The 26,294-nt window shown below is 35.6% G+C and overlaps 2 pseudogenes; both read left to right on the forward strand.

The window, feature by feature from the left end:
• The window catches only part of LOC117716552 (vomeronasal type-2 receptor 116-like), a 36,383-nt pseudogene extending 10,347 nt beyond the window's left edge, over positions 1–26,036 (forward strand).
• LOC117712177 (Golgi-associated plant pathogenesis-related protein 1 pseudogene) lies at positions 22,494–22,955 on the forward strand (annotated as a pseudogene).
• Positions 26,037–26,294: the final 258 nt, after the last annotated feature.

A 26,294-nucleotide genomic window follows, 5' to 3' on the forward strand; every position in this document is an offset into this window, starting at 1 on the left:
GATGTTGATAGTCACTCTGATTATTTTATGGTTGAGTCATTTCATGGGAGTCTTGTTTTTTCATACCACCATGAAGAGGTGGTTGAGTTTATGAATTTTGTCCAAACAGTTAATCCCTACAAATACCCAGAGGACAATTATCTTCCTAAGTTTTGGCATTTGTTTTTCAAGTGCTCATTTTCAAAGTTTGATTGTCAACTTTTGGAGAACTGCCAACCCAATGCTTCTTTGGATTTACTTCCCAGACACCTTTTTGACCCAGCCATGGGTGAAGAAGGCTACAATATATACAATGCTGTGTATGCTGTGGTCTATAGTCTCCATGAGATGCATCTTCAACAAATACAGATACAATCATTTTCCAATGGAGAAGAAATGGTATTCTCCCCATGACAGGTAATATCTTTTGCTGTGTTTTAGTATGTCAGCAATGTGGTATTTTTATTATTTCTTAATGGATTCAAATTGAACATCATATGTTTAAGACTATGCTATCAATAAGCAAAGGAGAAAAGATTGTTTCTCTCTCTGAAGGACAATCCTAAATCCTGAGTAAATGTTCTTTATAAAATGGAGTGCCAGGAACAAGAAAATAACTTAAGTTAGTATTAAATTCATGTAACACATTGCCTCACAGTTTTTTCATAATATCTTCAACGTGTGAAGTTGAGATTTCCCAGATATATTTCTCAGAGCAGAGGACAGAGCAGTATATCTTTAGGAGATAAAATGCTCCTGAGAACTACCACAAGGTTATAAATTGAAGGATCATTTAAAAATCTACTGTAGACTTTCAGGCCCTCTTTTTAAGGAAAAAAGCTCTAAATATATTCCAAAATTGAATAGGTGGGTTTAGCTTATCAAGGTAATATGAATTAGCTCAATCCATGTAAATTGGTGTCTTGGTTTCTTGGTGTTTAGTTCAAAAAGGTATCTTGCACAGAATGAGACTTTTGAAATTTAAATCATTTCAATCCAAGTGTCTTTCACTTACTCAGCATCTTTAATGGCTCCTTTATAGATGTTTTCTATCACATGGGCTTAAAAGAATTGAGAGCCAGGGGTGAACAGTGAGGGTTATTAGTGTTCCTCAGGAGAGTAAAATATGTCAGTGAGAAAGGTGACTCTGGCATGTTTGTCAGGGGAATCACAAAGCTCTGTCTAACTAGCAGTCAGGTTTGTTCTTTATTTATACAGGTTCCTCAGAAGAAAGACAACCTAATGATTATCTAAGAAATACAGATGATACCATTTGGTCTTTAGGCATTTTTGATTTTTCATTACATATCTTGGGTTGGAAGTTCAATCTAAATTAGAAGGAACAAATGGAACAGATTTTGTTATCTACCCTACAACTCCAATTCAAAGAATTTAAAAAATGTCTCCACCAAAGCAAACATATTTATTATATAACAGCCTGCTTTTAAGCTGGCAATATTTCCACTTTTAAAGCACTCCAGACAAATAGAATATATCTGAACTGGTTGCTTTGTGAATTGTAAATACTAACATATAATGTTATAATTTATATAATTTTATCATGTCTACTATCAAATAGTAAAATTTTATTTTAATCAATCTGTCTTACTGAGTTATATGCCTTTATGGGTATGTCATTTATGTTGCCCTACACTTACATTACATTTTCAGAGAGCTCTAGGCTTATTGTAAAAAAAATAATCTACAGTCAGTTACCAGTTCTCTTGGCCAGATCGAGTTTGTCAAATATTTCTAAGTTTAACCTGTTCCAACTATAATATTTGGGTAGTCTTATGGGAAGATACCCAAGAAGATCTCTGGAGTCATGGTCTCACTTTGAAATTTATAGCTTTGTGCTTATCTGTGCTTATTGTTATCTTATGAGACATAAGAAGACTTCCAAATAGGGCCAAAGGTGTTTCCTTAAAAATCAGAACAAATAGTAAGTTTATGGCTTTAATAAAGACTTAAACATAATTGTCTCAGGAAAAGACATACAATGAATCATAATGCAGAAAGTTTCCAAGAATACAAGAGGCAGAGACCACAACTTAAAACAGAAACAGAATGATAGTTATCCAAGCATCTGGCTCACCTTTTTCAAGAACTGTGACAAACAGCTGTCCTAGCTTCATGAATTGCACCATTTCCATTGGACATGGCTTTTTCAAATGAGATTTTTGGCAGTAGTTTAAAAATTTTTTTACTATCTCATATTTTCAGCAAATGTTTCTGCATTTCTTTTAGCTTCTCCCTTTCCTAAGGAACACAATAATGAAAAGTCATGTGAGAGGACACACAGTAGTGGATGGGGGAAGAAACGTAGATACAAAGTATGACATTCTTAATTTTTGGAATTTTCCAAGTGGTCTTGGATTAAAGGTGAAAGTAGGAACCTACTCTCTAAGTGCTCACCAGGGTCTACAGTTCTCTTTATGTGAACAGATGATACAGTGGCCTACAGGGTTTACAAAGGTGAGCTGTGACTTCTCTCACTGACCTGACATTTTATAAAAACTTATGTAATTCTCAGGATGTAATGGTCATGGAACTCTTACTCAGTACTAATAAACATGGAACTAACAATAAGGATCTTCACAGAAAACAGATAACATAGACTATTCCTAATTCCTTGACTCTGATCAATGTATATGTCTATTTTTAAGTTTGTTAATGCCCTTCCATTTCTTAAAAAGAGAGTGTCTCTTAGTTACTGCCTCAGAACACTGATAGATTCATTTTGTCACCTAGATGAAAAAATTACAATAAGGTTAGGTAGCATTTTAAATTCCCAACATCTGAAATGGCATATTGGTATTGTGTGTGTGTGTGTGTGTGTGTGTGTGTGTGTGTGTGTGTGTGTGTGTAAGGCTTGACTTGTTACTTCATGCAAATAATCAACAAAAGCAACTGAGGGGAGGTCAGGTTGTTTTGACTGGCTCTGTGAGCGCTCATTATATTGTGGGTAAAGAATATTTTAAAAGCCATTGGAGGTGAGGACATGTTCATAGACCAGAATTAGAGTGAGATTAAAGAACAAAACGTGTGGTTGCTCACTTCTATCACCCTTCTATTCTGTGAGTGACAGTAGCCTGTGAAATACTGACCCCCATATTGTGGTAGTTCTTCTTATCTCAGATAGGTGCCTGTATAAAACTACTCATGGAGATGCAAAAGATGTACTTCCATGATGCATCCAAAACATGTAAAGTTGTCAGTCAACATTAAGAACCATTTTCAATATAAAAGTTTCCCCCAGTAGCCAGCAAGCATAGAAATAAGTTAAATCTGAATGCATATCATGACTTTCTTGAACACTACTTTAATCACCTATACATATTAACATCTTCAGGAATTGGACCAAGACTTAAACATTTGAACTCCATAGCCCAAAAGATAATAAAATTAGCAATATCAAACCTTATTAGCTTCAATTGTAAGTGTGAGCATTTGAAAATTAAATGTTCATATACCCAGAAATTCTCTACTTACACAAAATTTTCAGAAAAGTCAAGGCATTTGTTAATAGCTTTCATTTCTCTTAGACTCCTCAGTCTGTGTGCAGTGAGAGCTGTCAGCCTGGATTCAGGAAAGCTGCCCAGGAAGGCAAGGCTGTCTGCTGCTTTGATTGTACTCCCTGTGCAGACAATGAGATTTCCAACAAGACAGGTAAATACAGGCTTTCAGAGAAGTTTCCAGCTTTTCCTCAAGAGTCTGCTATATGTAAGCAAATGGGAAAACACTGGAGATAAGTAAGATATTATCTGTTATTTCCTGATTAGACATTTAAGCAGTATTAGTTTTATTTCCTTTTGAAATCACACACTCTAGATATTGACATCATCCTTGACTTACATTGCTGATCCATTGCAGTTATTTTCCCCTGAATATACACTTTTCACACAAATTAATGATCTGTTTCATTTTTACCATGAACACAGTGTTTGTAGCACCATTTCTTTACATTTTCAAACAATACTCAGTAAGCTGTAGGATTCATTTAAAACTTGGATTCCTCACATCATCTATCATTATTACCAGTGCAGGAATGTTGTTGTTCTTGCTCTTGTTTTTTTTTTTTCATTGTTTGTGACTAAGCAGTTAAGTTTGACTTCTCCAGTACATATATTTAATCTCTATCATTGCTATGTTTCTTTTGTTGTACTTATTTCATGCTGTGTGTTTATGTAAAATGTTTGTTTCCCTTTTATTAAACATATATTCTTTTTTCACACATTATAATCTGAATATAATTTTCAGCCCTCCATTTCTTTGAGAATTTTTCTCACCTCCTCTCTCATCTACCTCTACTTCTTTTCTGTCTCATTAGAATTGAACATGTTTTATAAGAGAACAACAATATATAATAAAGTAAAGTATAACAATATTTCTTAAAACTATTATATTAAAGCTGTGGAACAAAAGACAGTAGAAAACTAAAAGTTCCAAGAAAGCACTCAAGAGTCAGAAATGTGATTAGGAGTCCCATAAAAGCATTAACCTGATAGCTCTAGTGTATATGCAGAGGATCTAGTACAGACCTGTGTAAGCCCTGTGATTCCTGCTGCAGTTTCTGTGTGTGCATGTAATCATTGCATATTTGTTGCAGAAACACTGTTCTTCTGCTGTCCTCTGCCCATCTGGCTCTCCTCCTCCTTCTGCTTAAATATTTATGGAGTGTTCTAAACTTTGAGAGTAAGAAATAGATAGAGAGACACCTCACTTAGAGCTGACTCTTATATCTTCTCTCTGTGTCTCTATCTCTCTCTGTCTCTCTGTTTCTCTGTCTCTCTGTTTCTCTCTCTTTCTCACACTTCCCACACACATACACACACACATACACACACATCATAATGTCCAGATGTGTGTCTCTGTATTTACTCCTTTCTGCTGCAGAAATAAAGAATGGAAGCTCTCTAATGATGACTGAATAATGCATTGATTTATGAGTATGGCAGAATAGGTTTAGAAGACATATTTTGATACAAATAGTATTGGTTTTACCCAAAGTCTTTGATCTGTCTAGTCTCTGGTTCCTGGTTTGCTCAAATAGTGTCAGGAATGTGTTTCATCCCATGGAGTCAAATCAGACATTGGTTGGTTACTCCCTCAAGGTTTATACTACCAATATCCTAGCATAGCTTCTGGGTGGGATTAAAAGTACATTAAAAAGTTTGTGGTTGAAATAGTGAGCATGAGATAAACCTAGGGCCCTGCACATATGTAGCTGAAGTGTAGCCTAGTCTTCATGTGGGTTCTCCAACTACTGAAGCAAGGCCTGTCCACCACTCCATGTTTGATGAGCTATGCTATGTTATCTTGAGCAGTGTACCTTTGTTGTTAATTTTTGCAGAGCAACTTATTGTCTTGGCAATAGCCCAAATTCTGGGGTGGAGAAGGGCAGATTCTACTGCATGTTTTAAACCAACAACTCATATTCATGAAACCCAGTCCCAGTACTCATAACTTCATTTGATGACAAGAGATGGCCAGTGGGTTTCTGTTTCCCTCACTATATGGAAACTTCATTAGGATCACCTTCATATATTAAAGGATGTTTCCATTGCATCAGGTTTCCATGTTGCTCCTCCAATGCCCAGTATTTCTAGCTGTCCTTGTCCTCATTCCCCAACTCAATTCTATCTCACCTTCCACCTATTTCCATCTCCCTTGAATCATTCTACCCATAAACTCTTCCCATGGAGATCTATGGGACTACTTATTCATTTCATCTATTCTTAAACACTATATGATGTATTTTATTATAATCTATTTATCAGCTAATATAAGGATATAATCAAATACATACAATATTTATCTTTCGAGGTTTGCTATACTTACTCAGGATAATCTTTTCTATTTCCACATATTTGTCTGCAAATTTCATAATATCATTTTTAACATCTGAATATTAATACTTCATTATGGAAATGTATATTTTCTGTATTCATTCTTCTGTTCAGGGATATCTAGGTTGTTCCCATTTTTTGCTTTTTGTAAATAGAGCAGCAATGAACACAATTAATCAAATTTCCTGGTGGTAGGATGATGCATACTTTCAGTATACTCCTAAGAGCAGCGTAACTGGAACTTGAGGTAGACTGATTTCTATCTTTCTGCAGAAATGACATACTGATTTCTACAGTGCCTGTGTGAGTTTCTTCTTCTACCAACAATGAAAGAGTGTTCTCCTTGCTCAACATACTTGCTACCATGATCTGTCACTTGTATTGTTGTCATTAGGCATTCTGACAGGTTTAAAATGGAATATCAAAGTAGTTTTGATTCATAGAATACATTGTTGTGAATTTTCATCCCTAAATTCCTTTCAATTCTTCCCCACTTTCCCAACAACAATAATCCATACTGTTTCTTTCTCTCTCTCTCATTAGAATACAAAAAGAAATGTAATTTATAGTTATAAAACACAATAAGAACAACAAACCAGAATACAATGAAACAAGCCAACTAAATAACTAAATAAATGAAGACCCAAAGAAATATTGCAAGAGTCACATGAACACATTCACACATAGAGAAACACAGACACACACGTATACACACACACACACACACATACACACACACATTTTCACACTTAGCCCATTATAACAAATTAGGAACTGTAACATATACTCTAAGACATGTAAAGTTAAAAGAATTGCCAAGACAAAGCATTGTGAGACAATAAAAGCTTACAAAACCCCAGGAAATTAATTTTGTGTTGGCCATCAGCTACTGGGGATTCATCTTAAGTTTATTGGATTACCCAGTTGAAATCCATTGAAAAAATAAAATCTTCATTACCAGCAGTAATTATTTTGAAATAGCTTCTGTGGTTGTGATGGGGCATGTGTATAGTTGCCATTTTTGCACTAAGGCTTTATCTGGCTTACACAACACCTTTGCATACTGCCAGTCTCTGTGTAATTTCATACCTTATAAATACTGGTATGTAAATAAATCTTCCTTCATCAGTGTCTTCCATCATCACAGTTTCTTACAGTCTTTCTGAATATTTTCCTTCCATGTTCTCTTAGGCCTTAAGCCAGGGATCTTTATAGAGATCATCAATTTAGAACGTAATGTTTCAAAGTCTGTCATTCTCTGATTATTGTCCAGTTGTGTGTTTTTATTATTTTTTTATTTGGCACAGGAGGACATTTCTCTAATGAAAGCTGAGAAAAATATTGATCTATATGTATAAAAGAATGTCATCAGAAATAGATTACATTGCTGTGTTTCTTTTGTATAACAGTAGTATTTAGTTTTTCCTAAATGTATTTCCTATCTAATCTCAGGTGTTTGGCTACCAAAGCATTGTCAGCCATGGGTTTTATATTATGAAGTGGGCCTCAATTAGAATCAGATAGTGAGTTGTTATTTTCACAAATTTTGAGCCACTACTGTATCACTGTATTCTGCAGGCAACTCACCATCATAGATTGCAGGGTTAAAATCTGTGTGGTGTTTTCTTTTATATTTTTACTAGTATGCAAAGTACCTCTGAATACTATGAAAACTAGTCAATGGTGGTAAAGGCTCTAAGTAGGTGCCAGTTTGACTTCTCTGCTCAGTGACTTATGCGGTGCTGCCTTAAGTTATTGTGTACAACAACCAATAGCCTTGACTACAACCTGGGTTGTCTGGTTTCTCATGGGGCCCTTTGGGATAAAATTATATGCAACCCATTTCACAATACAGCTCTCATTTACTGGCTGCAGATGTTCATTTGAATTCTGGTTTTTCCATTATTTGGTAATTCCAATTAGATTTTCTAACACATATTTAAATATTTTAAGTAATCTCAACTGTACTTGTTTTCAAATACAAATGCTCAAATGATCCTTAGATTTAGCTGTTCACTCCCATATTCCCTTTGCATTCACCTCTTCTCTCCATTCCTCATTTAACCTCCTATTTCAGTCTCACATCCCATCCATCCATAACTATATATTTAATGTTTGCTTCCTAGGGTGATTCTTCACTCTCCCAGGGCATTATTCTATACCTGAAATCAGTGGCTATATGAGTTGTAGCCTGCTGCATGAATACTCAACAGATAAAAGCCTTATATAAATGATTAGACAGCATTTTTGTCTTTTTTGTCTGTTTTTCTAACTCAGGATGATTTTTTTTTCTAGCACCATTTATTTACCTTGTACATTTCACAGCATGGTTAAGATCCAATGTTCTGTCTCACTGTCCTATTGCACTTGAATCAAAATGGTAAACTCAAGATCATTTGATCAGTCTCCAATACAGAGATGTTGTGAAATCTGTCATGTGATACACATTATCCCTTGGGAAATAGATTAAAAAAACATATTCAAGACATCATCCGTTATGAAGAAAAAAACTTTTTGTAAATATTTTCACATATGCTAATTCTACAGATGGGTCATTTGTGAAATTTCACTAATGAATGTCTCCCATACATGTGAATTTTTTAAACCTAAAAGAATGTGATAATATTCATTAATGTCATGTAACTGCATTATTGAATGTTAGTTGAATGATACACTAGGGATATCAGCATGTACATAAGCTACTGAAACTAAACACAATGAAGTGAAAACATTTGTAGTTTTTGGACAGGATGTTTATAATAGAAAATTCTTATATCAAAATGAATTCAGTGAAAATAAATCTTGTACAGAGTAAGTGAAATCAGGGAATTAGATGACAAGAATTGATGTAGGACATTGAATAAAAACTGAAAAAGGTAAATCAACCATATATAACATGTAAATCATTAATCAGGTTGTATATGTAGACACTGAAATTTTTTATGAAAAATCACTTCTTTGAAAAATTTTTGTTTTATTTTTTCTTCCCACAATTTATTATTTTATTAATGAGAATTCATTTATTGAGAATTCTCTGTTAGCTCTGTGTCTCATTTTTTTAATTGGCTTATTTTGTTTGGTGGTATCTAATTTCTTGAGTTCTTTGTAAAATTTGCATATTAGACCTCTGTTGAATGTATGGTTGGTGAAGAGCTTTTCTCATTCTCCAGGCTGCTGTTTTATCCTATTGATGATGTCCTTAGCCTAGCAAAAGCTTTTTACATTACCTGAGGGCAAATGTATTAATCGTTGATCTTAGTACCTGGATATTGGCACTAAGATATTTACAAATAAATTCAGTCATTTATTCCAGGTTCCATCTTCACCAACCCACAAATTAGCACTCCAAGGCCTTAGCCGAGTGACTCAGGAAAAGGTCAGCAAGTACAATTTTTAACACTGGAAAAAAAAATTTCAGAGATCTACCTGCCTTTGTAAACTAAGCTGGGTGGAACCTTACCCTGGGATCACCACTTTCTAAATCTCCTTTTTCTTCTTCTGTTGTATCTTTTTACAAACTGGTTCATAGTGCTGTTGCATCTGCATTTCTAGGTCTGTGAAGTACCTCATATAATTCACATTACATCCTTACATTTTGCCAAGTTGATAAATTATATATCTTTGAACTCTTTGAGAGTTCTTTATACTTTGAAAAGTTGAGAAATTATATACTTTGAACTTTGAGAGTTCTTTTCCACAGCCCTAAGGGCTATCTTGATGGTCACAGCATTCTACCATTTTGCTGAGAAATTACACACACCATTATCACCCAACCTTGTGCTGTTTCTGTTTGTCATGGAGTCATTCACCTTGGCAGGGAGGACATTCTTCAAACAAGGAGCATGAAAACATGTACATCATTATACAAAAAAAGTCTTATTCTCACAATAATCATCAAAACTCATGAAAGGACTGTGTACAATGGATGGAAACCATGTCACTGAATCCCTTACATATCATAGCATGACTTGACAAGTGTCTGTTTTTATGTATCCCTTGTCATTTTTGATTTTGTTAATTTGGACCCTCTCTCTCTACCTTTTAGTTAGTTTGAAAAAAGGGCTTGTCTATCATGTCAATTTTCTCAAAGAACTAGTTCTTGGTTCCATTGATTTTTGTATTATTCTTTTGTTTCTAATTGGTTGACTTCAGAGTTTCATAATTTCTGGCCATGTACTCCTCCTAGGTCCATTTGGTTTTCTTTTTTGAGCTTTCAGATGTACTTTTAAATTGCTATAATGAGAACTCTCCAATTTGTTTATGAAGGCACTGAGTGCTATGAAATTTTCTGTTAGTGCTGATCATTGAGTAGAGAGTCCTTTAGTTTCCATGATCATGTGGGCTTTCTGTTGCTTTCATTTTTCTTAAAAATCTAGCTTTAATCCATGGTGGTCTGATAAAATATAGTTATTTCAATTTTCTTGATTTTGTTGAGGCTGACTCTGTGACCACCTATATGGTCAATTTTGGACAAGGTCCCATGTAGTGCTAAGAAAACATTATGTTGTTTTGTGTTTGGGTGAACGATTCTGTAGATAACTTTTAGATCAATTGGATTCATTAACTCACTTAGTTTCATGATTTCTGTTCGGTTTCAGTCTTGATGACCTGTTTTCTGCTGAGAGTAGAGTGCTGATGTTTCCCACTATTAATGTATGAGCTCTGAGGTGTGGTTTAAGCTTTAGTAATTTTTCTTCTATAAATGTGGGTGCCCTAGAGTTTGTCGTATGTATGTTCAAAATTGAGATATCATCCTGGTGCATTTTTCCTTTGAAATATACACGCCCATAACTTTTACTTAATTTTCATTCAAAGTCTATTTTATTAGATATTATAACAGCTACTCCAGCTTTCTTCTTTACTCTACTTTTCTGAAACTTGTTTCCAGCCCTTTATTTTGAAGTAATGACTATATTTGTTGGTGGAATGTATTTCTTGTATGTAACAGAATAATAGATCCAATGCTCTCATTCAATCTGTTAGCCTGGGGCTTTTAATTGGAATATTCAGTCTGTTGTTCAGAGATGGTTTTTGGCAATGATAGTTGATTTCTATTATTTTGATGTTTGTGGTATTAGTGTGTGTGTGTGTCTGTGTGTGTGTGTGTATTCATGTGTGCTTCCCTGTTGTTGTATATTCTGGATGCTATCCAGAGAGATCTGTGGAGGTTCTGGCCAAGCTAGAGTGGTCAAAGCGTTGGAATGTCCTAATGGAAGAGGGCAGTTGGATAGAGGCAGCCTGTGCTCTCTTCCACAGTTGTTGCTACTCTACAATGGGGAGACATTGCTATGATGTGGAGCTTGATGGCATTAGCAGGGAGGGCAACTTCTGCTTGATCTGGGAGGTGAAGATGACCACCATAACTGTTCCTGAGGCACAAATCAGAGAGATTCTGTGGTGGGTATACTTCGGCTGGGCTAGTATCAAGTTTGAGGCCACTGAGTGTAAAGTGACTGTGGTTGGTCCAGAAAGCTTCTTGTGTTGAAAGATTCAGAAGGGAACTCTCTTCACCAGAAAGTACAATGAGATAGGTTTTGGTGGTTTTTCTTTGTTTTGTTTTCTTTTATTGGTGTTGTTCTTTGCCTTTGACAGAGAAAGAATAGGGACATTGCAAGGTCTTTTAAACCTGATGGATGTGAGCCTGTCTCAATATTGGGTTGTTAAGAAGCAGACCTGTTGCATGTGATGATTTTTGTGTTTTAGTGGAAAAGTCATTTTGTCCAAAGAGTTTATCAAAACCATATAGGGTGTCACTTCCGTCTCAATTTTGTTTGACTGGTTGAAAATATTTATTTTGAAATAGTGTCTCTCATTGTAAAAATATTGGACTAGTCAGAGAGGAGTGACAAATATTTTTATAATATTGGGACATGTTTAAGTTGCCAATATGGCTTTGTAGGAGAGATTTTGTTGAAAGTATGTGGACATTATCTTTTTATATTGCCTCTCTGAATTTTTTTTTAAGTCTGAGGCTTGGAATGAGTACTACATAAATGGTTTAGTTTGATTATAGTTAATATTAAGAAGGAATGTTAAGGGTGTTTTGGAATTTTAGTTCTGTATCAGAGTCTTGAGTAGTATGGAAGACCTGGTTTGCTTTTGTAAGAAAGTCATAAAAATTATAAAGTTGCATGGTAGATGGGTGGGGTGGGGACTATGAAGTTTGGTGGGTTTTATTTAAGTTTTGCTAGCACTTTGGTTTTGTGGCTCAGGGAGAATGGAGGAGAGATACCTCTGTCTCACTGGGTTGGGGCAAATGGAGTACAGTGAGAGACCAGTGGAAGTTTAGTTGTTGTTTTTTTAATGGACCCCTATCTTAGGGCGAGGAAAGAGGATCAGTGGGAGTAGACTTTTTATTGATTGGTTTATTTTGAGTGATAAGTAGGCAGAGCTGTGTAGATGGATTTTTCTTTTCTTGTTGGTTGTGTAAGAGTTGTGAGATTTGAAATAGAATGGTTTTAAGGACCATAATCTTTGTGTCATCCTACTAAGGGGACTCTGAGTATATGTTATTATTCACTTGTCCTATTATAGATGGTCTTATGTATTGTAGAATTGTAGCTAAGTTTGGAAAAAATCATAGGAGAGTTTTTATTTTTCATCTTTGGTATATCTGTTTCAGATGAGAGAAGTTACTTGGGTCCATGAGACAGGGTCATAAATGTTATCCTTGTCTATGTAGTGTGCTATCTGAAGGACTTTTTCCTAAATTAAGGAGGCTCAGGCTATGGCTATTTTTATTTTGTGGGCTTTTAATAGGGCATATATTTACCTACCCTGGGGTAATTTATTTTTGTATGTGATGATGAGTTATCCATGCCAGAAAAGAGGAGAAATGTCTTGTCCAATGGAAATGTTCTCTTGGCCTATTGGCTTTGGGAAAATTTTACAGAGGTCTAAAAGCTAAGAGTTTCTGCCAATTTAAGAACTGGCAGCAACTCTGTGGCTTTAGTTTTGTTGATGTTTTAGGAGTTAGATATTCTTTGTCTATGTCTGTTACAGGCTGTCAGGTTTTAGACAGGGTCTAGATGGATCATTAGCTAACTCCAGAGCCTAGCTCTTGCCAGCGTACTTTAATTGTTCCTTAGTTTGTCTAAATCTACAAGAATGCACTTTGTTTCTAGAGTTGGGGTAGGTAGGAGCAGGCAACTTCCCATCATATTACTTGTACTGTGGCTGTTGTTCTTGCCCAATGTGGTTGGCAGTTGTCAGTCTTTATTACTGGTCTGTACATACTATGCACAGATATCTTTGAAGGCTCTAGCCTGGGAAGAATGGTCAAGAAATTATACTCTCTGAAGGGAATAAGAGAGTCCGATAAAGATAGCCACTGTTCTTTTCTGTGACTCTTGCTACTCTAGACCAGCAAGACAGTACTACAAGGCAAAAGGGCTGGCACAAACAGGAGGACAGTGTCTGCTTCTCTTCCTCTGCTGCTCTGACCATTGCCAGTGCTCCAGAGTCAGTATTTCAGGCAAGAACTCTATTCCTCATGAAGTGTTACCACTCTTATATGAAGAAAGCTCTCAGATGAGCCTTTGTAGAATAATTCTCATACTTTTATTCTTATTGGATAGGGTCTTATAAACATTTTGGGGTGGTTGGAGTCTGACAACAGATGCTTCCTATTAGCTTGGTCTGAGATATTAGGAATGACTCATCTACATATGGAGAGGTTGGGGTGCTGCTCCTATGTGCCTGATTGTCAGGATCCTCTCCACAGAGTTTTGTGGTCACACAACAGGGTCATGAATGGGAACAGGTGAAACACCTACTGGTATGAAATTTCAGGTCTTCCCAAACTACTAAGCCTTACCAAGTTTCCTGACATGGTCCACTGCCACACACTTCCCTTATTTTGTTTTCATTTATGTAGAATAACTTATTACATGCATTCTCTTCTGTGTAGTTAACCTTCTTGTGTTGGAGTTTTCCTTCTAGTATCTTTTGTAGGACTGGATTTGTGAATATATATATATATATATATATATATATATATATATATATATATATTAAATTTGCTTGTATTTTGGAAAATCTTATTTTCTCCACATATGGTGACTGAGAGTTTTGTTGGGTGTAGTATTCTAAATTGGCATCTGTCATTTCTCAGAGGGTGTAAGACATCCCTTTGTTTATGCCCTTCTAACCTTCAGAGTCTCCCTTGAGATGGGAAGTCATGTGTAAATCTGAAAGGCCTTTGTATGTCATTTAATATCTTTCCCTTACAGCTTTTAATATTCTTTCTTTGTTTTGTAGATTTTATGTTTCTATTATTATGTATGTGATGGGCAAATTTTCTTTTCTGGTTCGAACTCACTGGTATTGTGAAAGCTTCATGTATGGTTATAGGCATTTGTTTCTTTAGGTTGCTAGCTTTTCTTCTATGCTATTGCTGAAATTATTTTGCAATCTTTGAAGCTGGTACACTTCTCTTTCTTCTATTGCTGTTTTTCTTTGGATTGGACTTTCCTAGAAGTTCTGTGTCAGGAATTTTGTAGATTTCCTTAGATTGTGTTTTCTTTATTGCTTCTATTTCCATTTATAAGTTTTGAACTATTTTATTCATTTACTTCACCTGTTTAATTGTATTTTCCTGTATTTTTAAGGGATTTATCAGTTTCCTCTTTAAAGGCAACACTTTTTTATTTTTCTAAATATCTCTAAGGGATTTATCAATTTTCTCTTTAAAACCATCAAGCATATTTATAAGAGTGGATTTAAGGTTACTTCCTTGTGCTATGATTGTTTTAGGATATCTAGGGCTTGCTACAGTGGAATACCTTTGCTCTGAAGGTTCCATGTTGCCTTTGCTCTTTTTGTTTGGGATCTAATGCTGGCTGTTCACCATCTGGTTGTCCCTGGATATTCCTTGTGTACCAAATATTGGGGAGACAGGCATAATCTGGATGTTCTTTGTGCAGGAGGCCTTTGGTGGGCGGTTTCATACTGGAGGTTCTTAGTGTAGCAGACCTGGATATTCCATGTTTGTTTTGCTCCACAGAGGCCAGCAGAGCTGAGATCAAACAATGGAGCTGGGGGTGGGTGGGTGGGTGGGGGTGTGGGTGTTTTGAAGCTAGCTCAGGGTATGTGGGCGTGCTCTGAAAGAAAGTCAGTGGAATTGAGGGAAGGTATCTGACCTGGTTGTTTCTTGTTGAGAGGGCCTGCATTCTTTTGTTGTTGTTGTTGTTCAATGGGCCTGATGCAGGCTTGCAGAGAATCAGCCAGACAATGGAACTCTAGGGACAGGCCTCAGCTAGCTCCTTGAAAAAAAATGTTTAAAATAAAACCACATTTAAAATTGGATTTCCTCTTTTATAGTGTTAAAACTCTGTTTGTGAGCAAAGGTTCTACTTTCCACATTAGTTGTATTTTCAACTAATTTTGCCCTCTGCTGGTCTAAATTAGATAATGACTTTACATGGTGTTTCATTGCTCTTACCTATTGTTGAAATTCTGCATTGAAATCATTCATTATCACTGTGAATGTATGGTTTTAGAGCCAACATTTTTTAAAATAAATGGAAACATCACATCTGGATACACCTCTATGTGGAATCTGGTGCTGATCTTGGGACCTCTGCTTCTGCTAAACTAACATGTTTATTTTATTTTTCATTATTTATTATAGTTTTTTAAAATATTGAAGTATGATTACCTCTTTCTACTCTTTCATTTTATAGTCCCACATTCTTTTATAAACTTCCTTGCTTTCTTTCTAATTCGCTGCTATTTTTAATTTATTTTTCTTTTAGTGAAAATAATCTGTTTTTATACAGTATATGCTGATGATAGTTTCTCCTGTCTCTATTTCTGTCAGTTCTTTCATATATATATATATATATATATATATATATATATATATATATACATATATATGTGTATATATACATACATTCAGGTCCATAGTGGTTGTGCAAGTTTTCACTTCCACCAACAATGAAGAAGTGTTCCTGCTGCTGCATATCCTTGCTAACATGAGGTAGCATTGTGTCATTGATCTCAGTTATCAATATATATATATATATATATATATATATATATATATATATCAATATATATTGTTTTTCTCCCATTAGAAAAGAGCAAGTTTCTAAGTGAAAACAACCAAACAAAGCAGCTGCCTCCAGAGTGATAAATTATTTTTACCACATCTACATAAAACAGATCCCAAATCTCCTGAATATATAATGAACTTAGTGAACTATTTATAAAAAATTCCACTGAAAAAATGATGTGCAGATCTAAGCAGAGTTTTTCAATAGAGGAATCACAAAAGGCCAAGAAAAACAGGCATCAAGCCTCCATGTGTGTACCAGCTCAACTTTCTATGTACAATGATTTGTATGAATGTTGTCCTCTGAAACAAGGACCCATTCTGTCAGTTTGGGGAGAATAAGCTTTTGACTTTGCATCAGCCTGTATTATTTGGCGATTTCCATAGGACTTCCTTGGCCAAAAACTTAATTGAAAGCGATCCATTCCCACCACTGTAGTCTGGCTACAAGAGATGCCTTATCCTCTAATACTAGGAGTTCTCAACAGGATCACTTTCAAAATTCAAAATGTTTCTATGTAAATGCAAATGCCCTTCCAAGTTCCAACCACTTTTCCCAACACTCTCCCCCTCCATTATATCTCCATGCCAAAATGATTCCTCCTGCTCCTTCCTGCACCTGCCTCCAGCCCACCTGTAATAATTGTTCTATTGTCCTTCCTGGAAGGATATATTCATTTCCACTGGATGCTGTCTCTTTACTTCATCCATCATTTCTCAATCTGTGGGAATTTAAAGGCTCTTTCACAAGAGTCATTTAAGAGTATTGTGGGAAAATATATTTACACTGTGATTCATAGCAATAGCAAAACTACAGTTATGAAATAGCAAAAAAGTAACTTTTTCTGGATATCATGACAACATGAGGAACTTAATTAAAAGATCACAGCATTATAAAGGTTAAAAAATACTGACCTAACACCTTTGGCTATATTATTTGCAGATTGGTTATTATTTACTTAAGGACTGATACCCACTTGTAAGTGATACACAACATATTTGTCTTCTAGGTCTGGGTTATCTCATTCAGGATCATTTTTTTCTACTTCAATCCACTTTCCTTCAAATTCCATGATGGAATTTTTCACAGCAGAATAATACTCCAATATGTAACTTTATCACATTTTTAACCATTTTTAGTTGAGTAAAACTAAAGCCATTTGTAGCTTATTCCTAGTTTTTGGCTTTTATGAATAATAAATCTACATTGAACATGTTTGAGCAAGTGTCTGTATGGTAGGATGGGGTTTTTTTTGTTGCTTGCCACAAAGTTTTATAGCTAGATTTTGTGGTAGAACAATTCTCTTTTTTGGTAGAACAATTCTTAATGTACTAAGGATCTAACTTGTTCAGGTCTACAGTGGTTGTGCAAGTTTTCACTTCCACCAACAATGAAGAAGTGTTCCTGCTGCATATCCTTGCTAACATGAGGTAGCATTGTGTCATTGATCTCAGTTATCAATGTAGGGTATAATCTTAATGTAGATCTGATTTATATTAGATTTCCAGGTTGTTTAATGATGTTGAACATTTCTTTACATTTTCTCAGCCTATTTACCATTCTCGGTTTATATCCATACAATAATTTTTATTTATAATTTTTTGATACCTAGCTTATTGAGTTCTTTATGTATTCTAGATGTTAGTGCTCTGTCAGATGTGGAGTTTGATAAAAATAATTTATCAATTAGTAGGCAAGTGCTTTGTCTAAATAACAGTGTCCTTTGTCTTAGAAATTTGTCAGTCCCATGAAGTCCCATCTATTAGTTGTTCACCTTAGTGCTTATCCTATTAGTGTTCTGTTAAAAAAGTCTTCACCTGGTGCTTTGAATTCAAGGTCATTCCCCACTTTATCTTCTATCTGGTTCAGTGTTCTTCTTTTATATTGTGGTCTTGGTTCATTGGGAATTAAGGTTTTGCACAGCAATGAGTATGGAACTTTTTCCATCCTTCTCCATACAGAGATATATTTTACCATCCTCATTTTATGAAGATGCTGCCTTATTCCCAGTATGTATTTTTGTACTCTATTAAATTCAGATGTCCACATGTATTTGGATTTTCAGTTCCATTCCATTTTCCAAAGTGTTAGTTTTTGCCAATACCATGTAGTTTTTGTTATGATATCGCTGTACAACAGGGTTCAATCAAGGATGACAATATTTCCAGCAGTGATTTTATTGTTCAGGATTGTTTTTGGTTTCATGTTTTATTTTTCCATATGAAGCTGAGAATTATTCTCTGAAGTGCTAAAGAACTATATTAAAATTTTTAAGAGGGTTGCATTGAGTCTTTAGAATGCTTTTGATAGAATGTTCATTTTAATATGTTAATCGTTTAGATTCATGTATGTATAAGAATGTTCCATTTTCTCATATCTCTTTCAATTTCTTTTGTCAAACACTTGAAGTTTTTATCACAGAAGACTGTAACTTGCTTAGTTAGAGTTATGCCAAGATATTTAATATTATTTGAGGCTTTTGTGAATTGGTTATATTTCTCTTATTTCTTTCTCAGTCCTTTGGTTTTTGTATATAGGAGGGCTACTGATTTATTTTTAGTTAACCTTTCATCCAACCACATTGCTGAACATGGTTTTCAGATGTAGGAGTCTCCTGGTGGTAGTTTTATGGTGAGTTGTACATAGTATCATATCATTTGCAAATAATTGTATATTGACTTCTTTTCCAGATTTTATTCCCTTAATCTCCTTCAGTTGTCTTATTGCTCTAGCTAAAATTTAGAGTACTATACTGAATATGTATGTAAAAAATAAACAAATTGTCCCAGATTTTGGTGAAATTACATTGTATTTTTCTCAATTTCATTTGATGTTTGCTATGTGCTTGCTGTAAATTGCCTTCCTTACAATTAAATATGGCCTTTGTGTCCCTAATTTCTTCAACACTTTTGTAATTAAGGTACATTAAATTTTTTGAAAGTCCTATTTTGTACCTATTTAGATGATCATTTGTTTTTTTCTCTCAGTTCATTTATATGGTATGTTACATTTACTTATTTTTGTATATTGCCATCACTGTATCTCTGGGATAAAGACCAATTTATTGTTGGGTTGATGTATTGTTGCATCCAGTTTTAAGAATTTTATTTAGTATTTTTGCATACCATGTACATAAGAAAAATTGTAATTCTTTTTCTTTGAGTCTATGTGACTTGTGTATCGGGGTAACTGCACTTTATTAAATGCGTTGGAAAATGTTCGTTTGTTTCTTCTTATGGAATAATTTGAGAAATATTGACATTAAATATTCTTTCAAAATCGAGGAGAATTATGCATTAAAACCATCTTGAACTGGCATAGTTTTCTTTGGGAGATTTTAATGACTTCTATTTTGCTGTGGGTAACTTGACTATTTAAATTATTTACATGATCTTGATTTAGCTTTGGTAAGTAGTATCAAATGATAAAAAATTCCATTGCAATTAGAGTTCCAAATTTGGCAGAGTACAAAATTTTAAAGTATCTCCTTATTCTATAAGTCTGTCCAGGCCCTTCTGGACTTGGAGTATCTAATGAGGTGTCAGTTAAAATTACATTATGTCTGCTTTATATCCTACTTCATCTTATCCACTTTCTGCTTTTAATATTCTTTCTTTTTATATGTTTTTTGTGTTTTTTATTATTATGTGGTACAGGGATCTTTCTTTTCTGCTCCAATACACTTGGTGTTCAATGTTCTCCTTGTGCCTTTATAGACTTCTCCTTCTTTAGATCAGACAAACAAATTAGACTATTTTGTTGAAAACATATTACGAACTTTAAGATGGGTTCTTCTTTTTTCTCTATACCAGTTATTCTTAGGTTTGATTTTTTTCAAAGTGTTTCAGATGTACTATTTCTTTGTTTAAGAAGATTTGGGGTTTAACATTTTCTTTGACTGAGGGATGTATTTCTTCTAAAATATCTCTAATTCTCTGTTTGTTTTTCTTTATTGATTTAGTTCCATTTTCAAGTCCAGTACAGTTTTATTTATATACTTCAACTGTTTGGGTTTTCTTGGCTTTCTTTAGGAGATTTATTCATTTCTTCCAAGTTTTTGTGTGTTTTCTTAGATGTCCTTATAGGATTTATTTACATTCTCTTTAAGGACATCTATAATCTTTATGTAATCTGTCTTATAATCTTTTCTTTTTGCTTCAGGTATGTGGAATATTTAGAGTCATATGTGATAGGAGACCTCTGTTTCAGCATAGATATATTGCCTTAACTGTTATTGATTGTATTGTTCTACCATCACCTAGATATCTAGGATTGGGATAATTATATGTCTCAGAGCTGAATGTTTAATACTTGTATTTGTTAGATAGGAGTATTGTTCCTTAGATTCTGTTACATCTCTGAATATGTCAGCAGTGTAATAGTGGTTTTACTTACTGGATCAGTTGGTGTGTTCACAGAGAAAGACTTCTTGTATTAGACAGAGTAGGCAGAAAGAAAAGTGGAGAAGGTCCTTTTGACCTGATGGTGATGGGTTCCAAAAAGAAAAGGAGATAAAAATATTATCCTATAAAGTTGTAAATAAGTGTAAGGGGATTGGCTTCAGGGGCAGTAAAAGTGTTGCATGTCTGTCTTAGCCTGCCATTTGTAGAGGGTTTATATTGAAATTGATACATAAGAAAAAGCAACAAGTGGGGAGAGGCAGGCAGTGGTCAAGATCTGTGGAATCCATAGGAAATTGGAGCACAAGGGCAAAGAAGGCTTCAGAGCTGGGAATGGTGTGTGTGTGTGTTGGTGTGGGGGTGTTGAGTAGGACAACCCAGAAAATAGATGGTGAATGGGCAGCTTACTTGGTTTTCTAGAGGATATGGCTGGCCTATAGTTTACTAGGGCATGTCTGTTGGATTTGGAAGCTTGTATATATCAATGAGTGGGGGAGGTAGAATAGAAGGGGATAATCTGTGGTATCCACTAAAGATGGGGGAGGAAGGGAGGCTTCAGCTGGTTTTTGGTTACATCACTAAAGATGATATTAAGGGATAAGTTCTGGGGAATAGAGTGAATAGAAGGTCTGCACCTAATCTACCTAATTTTTGGAGGTGGGTCATATACTCTGTGCTGTTTACCTTTTGTTAATGTCCCTCTTTTACAACTGCCCACATGTATTCAGTATACTCCATTCCTATTACCACTTGTCAACTTATTCCATCCTTAATCATCCCTTTAACTGTTTCATGATATTATTCATATTGGTACATTACCTATTTGGTTTAAATCATGGTCATCTTCATGACCCTTGTGTTTAGACTTTGCCTGGGAAACCAGTGTAGTCATCAATTGTTACACAAGTAAAATAATTAACTTCTCTTTTGACTATTTTTGAAGGAGATAGTTTAGCAAAGAAGGGTAAGATAATTTCCTCATTTTTCTACAAAGCATAAATATGCAGAATCAACCAAAAAAGTTATCATAAATTGTTGTGAGTTCTTTAAAACAATGCATTATTGCCTGGAAGAAGACAACTAGCATCCCCATCTTATAACCATTATGCATTTATTTATGTTAAACCTTAGAATGGATAGTTTAAAAAGTACTTGGTTATAGATAGGGATTAAAGCATCACTTACTTCATGATCATCCATAGTCATATGTCTTGTCCTTCATCACAGATCACTTTTAAGATAGGCTTCTTGGAATAAGGATGAGCATGTCACTTATTGATGAACATAAAACCAAACCTTTAGATGGGGTTTGACAATAAGTAGATTAAGCTCAATGGCAGCATTGAGTTCATCCTTACATGATATGAATTCCTACCACCATGAAATTTCATGTGGGTTTGTAGTACCAGATATGAAATACTCTTTTGATGAATATCTCTTTCCTGCACTTATGCTATATGGTACGTCCACAGCTATTTTCAGCATGCACAGAATAGGCAAATTATAGTCATGGATCTAAAATCCTGTGCAATTTGATTTCAGTGATTGCATTTTGAAGCTATACATAAGGCAAATTAGAGTAAAAATACACATGAGAAAAATTTAAAATTCCAGATATCTCTAATGCAAGATGTAGAATATACAAAACTTAATTCTAAAATAAAGTGTTATCCTTAGATAAAATAGTTAATAAAACAGACATCATGTTCCTTAATTAAGTCAAAGATATAATTCTGCTCTTGAAGCATACACTGTACAATTAAAAAGGCAACAGCAAAATGCTCATGATGAGGGCAAAAGGACAAGTTGTGAATATTAAATCACTTGAGAAAAAAATGAGTAGAGTTCCATGGTCATTAAAGAAAAAAATACAGGGTATCAAAGGACAAATTTGATTCTTCTGTAAATAAACTCAATAAATATTAACTTAATATATAAAACAGAGACAACAATCCCTTGATGAGATGATAGTATTCAGAAATAAACAAAGGTTTAATGTAATAGAAATATGATAATAGGACCACCTCTGTTCCTTCCTTAGCACCCCTCAGTGGCCTGCAGCAGCTCTCTGAATCTGTGTAGTCCTCTGCTTTTGCTCAGTCATGTCCCATTGCTTCAGATAAAGATTCAGATCCCCAACAAGGCCCAGAAGATCATATTCTACAGAATTCTGATCTGCAGAGGGTGGTGGTAGTGACAGAGGCAGAATGAACATTGCTTCCAAACAGTTTAATAACAAGGTCCAGAAGGCCCACAAGGAGTACTGGACTCAGCATGGTGTCCCACAACTGAAGCATTGTAAGAAGCTCAACTGAGAAGCTCTGCAGTATTTGGAAGCCCTGGCCAGCACAAGAATTCTCAAGCACAGCCCAGAGTCCAATTGTGGCCAGTGTGGGGAAAACCTTGCATCAGCATCCTATGATCAGACAGGAAAGGATGTGGCTGATAGGTGGTACAGTGAAATTAAGAGCTACCACTTCCAGCAGCCTGGTTTCACCTCAGTGACTGGACACTTCACAGCCAAGATATGGAAGAATACCAAGAACATAGGCGTATGGAAGCATCTGCGAGTGATGGGTCCTCCTTTGTGGTGGACAGATACTTTCCAGCAGGGAATATTATCAACCAGGGCTTCTTTGAAGAGAAATGTCCCACCTCCAAAGAAGTAACTCACACCACCAAATGTAAGGAGATGGAAACACATATGTGACAGCTGCACGTGAGCTCATTCTGATTAAAGGATGGGTATTGGAAACATTTATTCAGAGGGTTAGCTAGACCACAATAACTACTCAGATTGGATAAGGTTAATTCTGACATCCTTTTTCAGGTTTTTTTTTTTTTTTTTTTTTTTTTTTGGTGTTTTTTTTTGTTTGTTTTCAAGGCAGGATTTCTCGGTGTAGCCTTGGCTGTCCTAGAATTTGCGCTGCAGACCAGGCTGGCTAGGAACTCAGAGATGCTCCTGCCTCTGCCTCCCAAGTGTGGGATTAAAGGCAGAAGTGGCCACTGCCTGTTTGTTTTTAGTTTATTTGATTTGTTTGGGTCTTTTGTTTTTTGTTTTGTTTTGTTTTTTTTTTCTCTTTTTTTCTGTTATTTTTAAAGTAGACTTCATTTGAAACTTTATTTCTAATACACATCCTTGGACTTTGAGTATTCTGAATATTTGCCATTCTGAGAAGTGAGGTCTTTTCATAAGCTCCACCTGCATTTTAATCTTCTTTTGATAGATATTGAAGGGATCAAAACGTCCTTTAGAGGTGGCATAAAGCAGGCAGTGTTAGAAACATGTAGCCAGCTGCATTTCACAGGATCAGTGAGAGTTCTCATTCTCAGTTGGAAGACATGATATCAACCTGCATCCTCTGAGATTCCCTAATGTTATTGCCAAAGAGCAAATGGAGAAGGGAAAAAGAGCCTTATATCCTTGAAAATTTTCAACCTTTAAAGAACAAATACCACAGCCACTGACACCTCTCACAACTCACACATTTTTTTTCTTCTGTTTTCTGGTTTTTTTGTTTGTTTGTTTTGTTTTGTTTTTTAAGTTTCATTGCTCACAGCCTTCCTCTGGCTTCTGGAGGCAGAGCTAGGTCTGAAATGCAGCCCTACCCCTCACCCCCTTATCTTGTGGACCCTCACACTGCCTGGGCTCTTGTCCAAGGCCTTTGACTATGAAGTCAATAGAGCAGAGATGAAGGTGAGTTCACTTTGGGGCCCAGGACCCAGGCCTGTCCCTAGCAGCTGTGGCTGCAGCTGTGTCTTGGCTTCGTCCCAGAATCTGTGACAAGCCAAATTGCTCCCAGGAGGAGGCCCAAACAAGGATATTAGGGATGCTAATTTGATCCTGTGTTTTCCCTCAAACTACATACAGTTACCTCTGAAGAGCTGATTTAACCAGGTCCACCAGGGAGGAACTAAGCCAGAGGTTGAATTGTGGATCCCTGAGATGGTGGTATTTTCTCCTGCAAGGAGTTAAAAGGGTTGTTGGCCTAATGACAGCAAATGGCTGGCCTTTGTTACACTGTGAACAGTCCCACACTGCACCACTTAGTTCATCCAGGAATAATGACTAACAATACAATAAAATCCTTTCCTAATTGTGTAATTTCTTCCTCTTAAAAAAACAAAGAAAGAAATATGACCCTATAAACTTAGGAGCATGCTTTTTAATTCAAGGTAAAACTCATAAATGTTTAGGAGCAGAGTATTCAAAACCTATTTTTAAATACTTAGTAACAGTTCCTTCTCTATGTTTTAACAAATGCCATAGCTAAATGTAACAACATAATGCTAGTGAAGGATTTAAGCTTCAAGAATGTAATGGCATTTATTAGTTTGAAATAATACAGACTGTTAACCAAATTAGAGTACCCAAGGAGTTTATGAAAATGAGTACATGTGGGTCCCAAATCAGAGAACACCATTTAAAAAATGAATTTCAAACAATAATGTCAGTATTGTACAAAATATATATCCACAATTAGACATCTTTCATAAGATGATGTCAGAATCAAATTGCATTTATACAGTATTGTTCTGAAATGTCATGACTCATAAAATAGATGTAAAAATTCACAGATTGAGGCAAAGTATACAAACACAGAGAAAAGGCATTGAACTTTTTGAATTTATGTAACTATAGGCAAAAAGCACTGCATAGATTTGAAATGATTCAGAGTCCTTAAAAAATGTCTTTCTGAAATAATAAAGGAAGGTGACTCAGGAAGCACTTCAATGAGCTGAGGATATATTAATATATTAGGGGGAAGGTGACACATGAGTATTTATTCAGTCACTTTCATTTCTGAACAGATATGGATCATTGTGTGAAGTGTCCAGAAAGTCACTATGCCAACTCAGAGAAGAATCACTGCCTCAAGAAATCTGTGAACTTTTTGGCCTATGAAGAGCCTTTGGGGATGGCACTCACCATCACAGCACTGGCCTTCTCTGTACTCACAGCTGTGGTTCTTGTAGTCTTTGTGAAGCACAGAGACACACCCATTGTCAAGGCCAATAACAGAGCTCTCAGCTACACCCTGCTATTGACCCTCTTCATCTGTTTCCTCAGTTCCTTGCTCTTCATTGGCCAGCCCAACACAGCTACCTGTATCTTGCAGCAGACAGCATTTGGAATTTTGTTCACTGTGGCTCTCTCCACGGTGTTGGCCAAAGCTATTACAGTGGTTATTGCATTCAAGGCCACCGTTCCAGCTAGAATGGTGAGGTGGTTAATGGTATCAAGAGCCCCTAATTTCATCATTCCCATCTGCACACTGATCCAACTTATTATCTGTGGAATCTGGCTGCTTACCTCTCCACCCTTCATTGATCAAGATACTCATGCTGAGCATGGTCACATCATCATTGTGTGCAACATGGGTTCCACAGTTGCCTTCCACACTGTCCTGGGCTACCTCTGCTCCTTAGCACTTGGGAGCTACACCATGGCCTTCTTGTCCAGGAATCTGCCTGACACATTCAATGAGGCCAAGTTCCTGTCATTCAGCATGCAGGTATTCTTCTGTGTTTGGATCACTTTCCTCCCCATCTACCATAGCACAAAGGGGAAGGTCATGGTGGCTATGGAAGTGTTCTCCATCTTGGCTTCCAGTATAGCACTGCTTGGATTGATTTTTGCCCCCAAGTGCTACATTATTTTGTTAAGGCCAGAAAAAAACTCCAGTTGTGGAATCAGGCACAAGAAACATTCAAGAAGGAATATTTATTTAAATTTACTTACAAATTAAAATTTATCTATAATAGTAAATTAAATATTATGGTTTAACCAGTGCCATAGCCTGCTAAATGTCTTATTCAGGTATAATATGATGTACTTTTGTCCATTCATGATTTCTACATCTAATTGTATTCAACTCTCTTTGTACTGAAACTGTCAGTTTTATCTTATGTTTTGGATTCAATATATGTTTTTTGTAACATAGTTTCAATGTGCCCTTGTTGTCTCATAATTATACAAGTGTGGCATAAACTGATGGATAAAAAGT

This window comes from Arvicanthis niloticus, chromosome 1 (assembly GCF_011762505.2).
Source record: "Arvicanthis niloticus isolate mArvNil1 chromosome 1, mArvNil1.pat.X, whole genome shotgun sequence".
NCBI lineage: Eukaryota > Metazoa > Chordata > Mammalia > Rodentia > Muridae > Arvicanthis > Arvicanthis niloticus.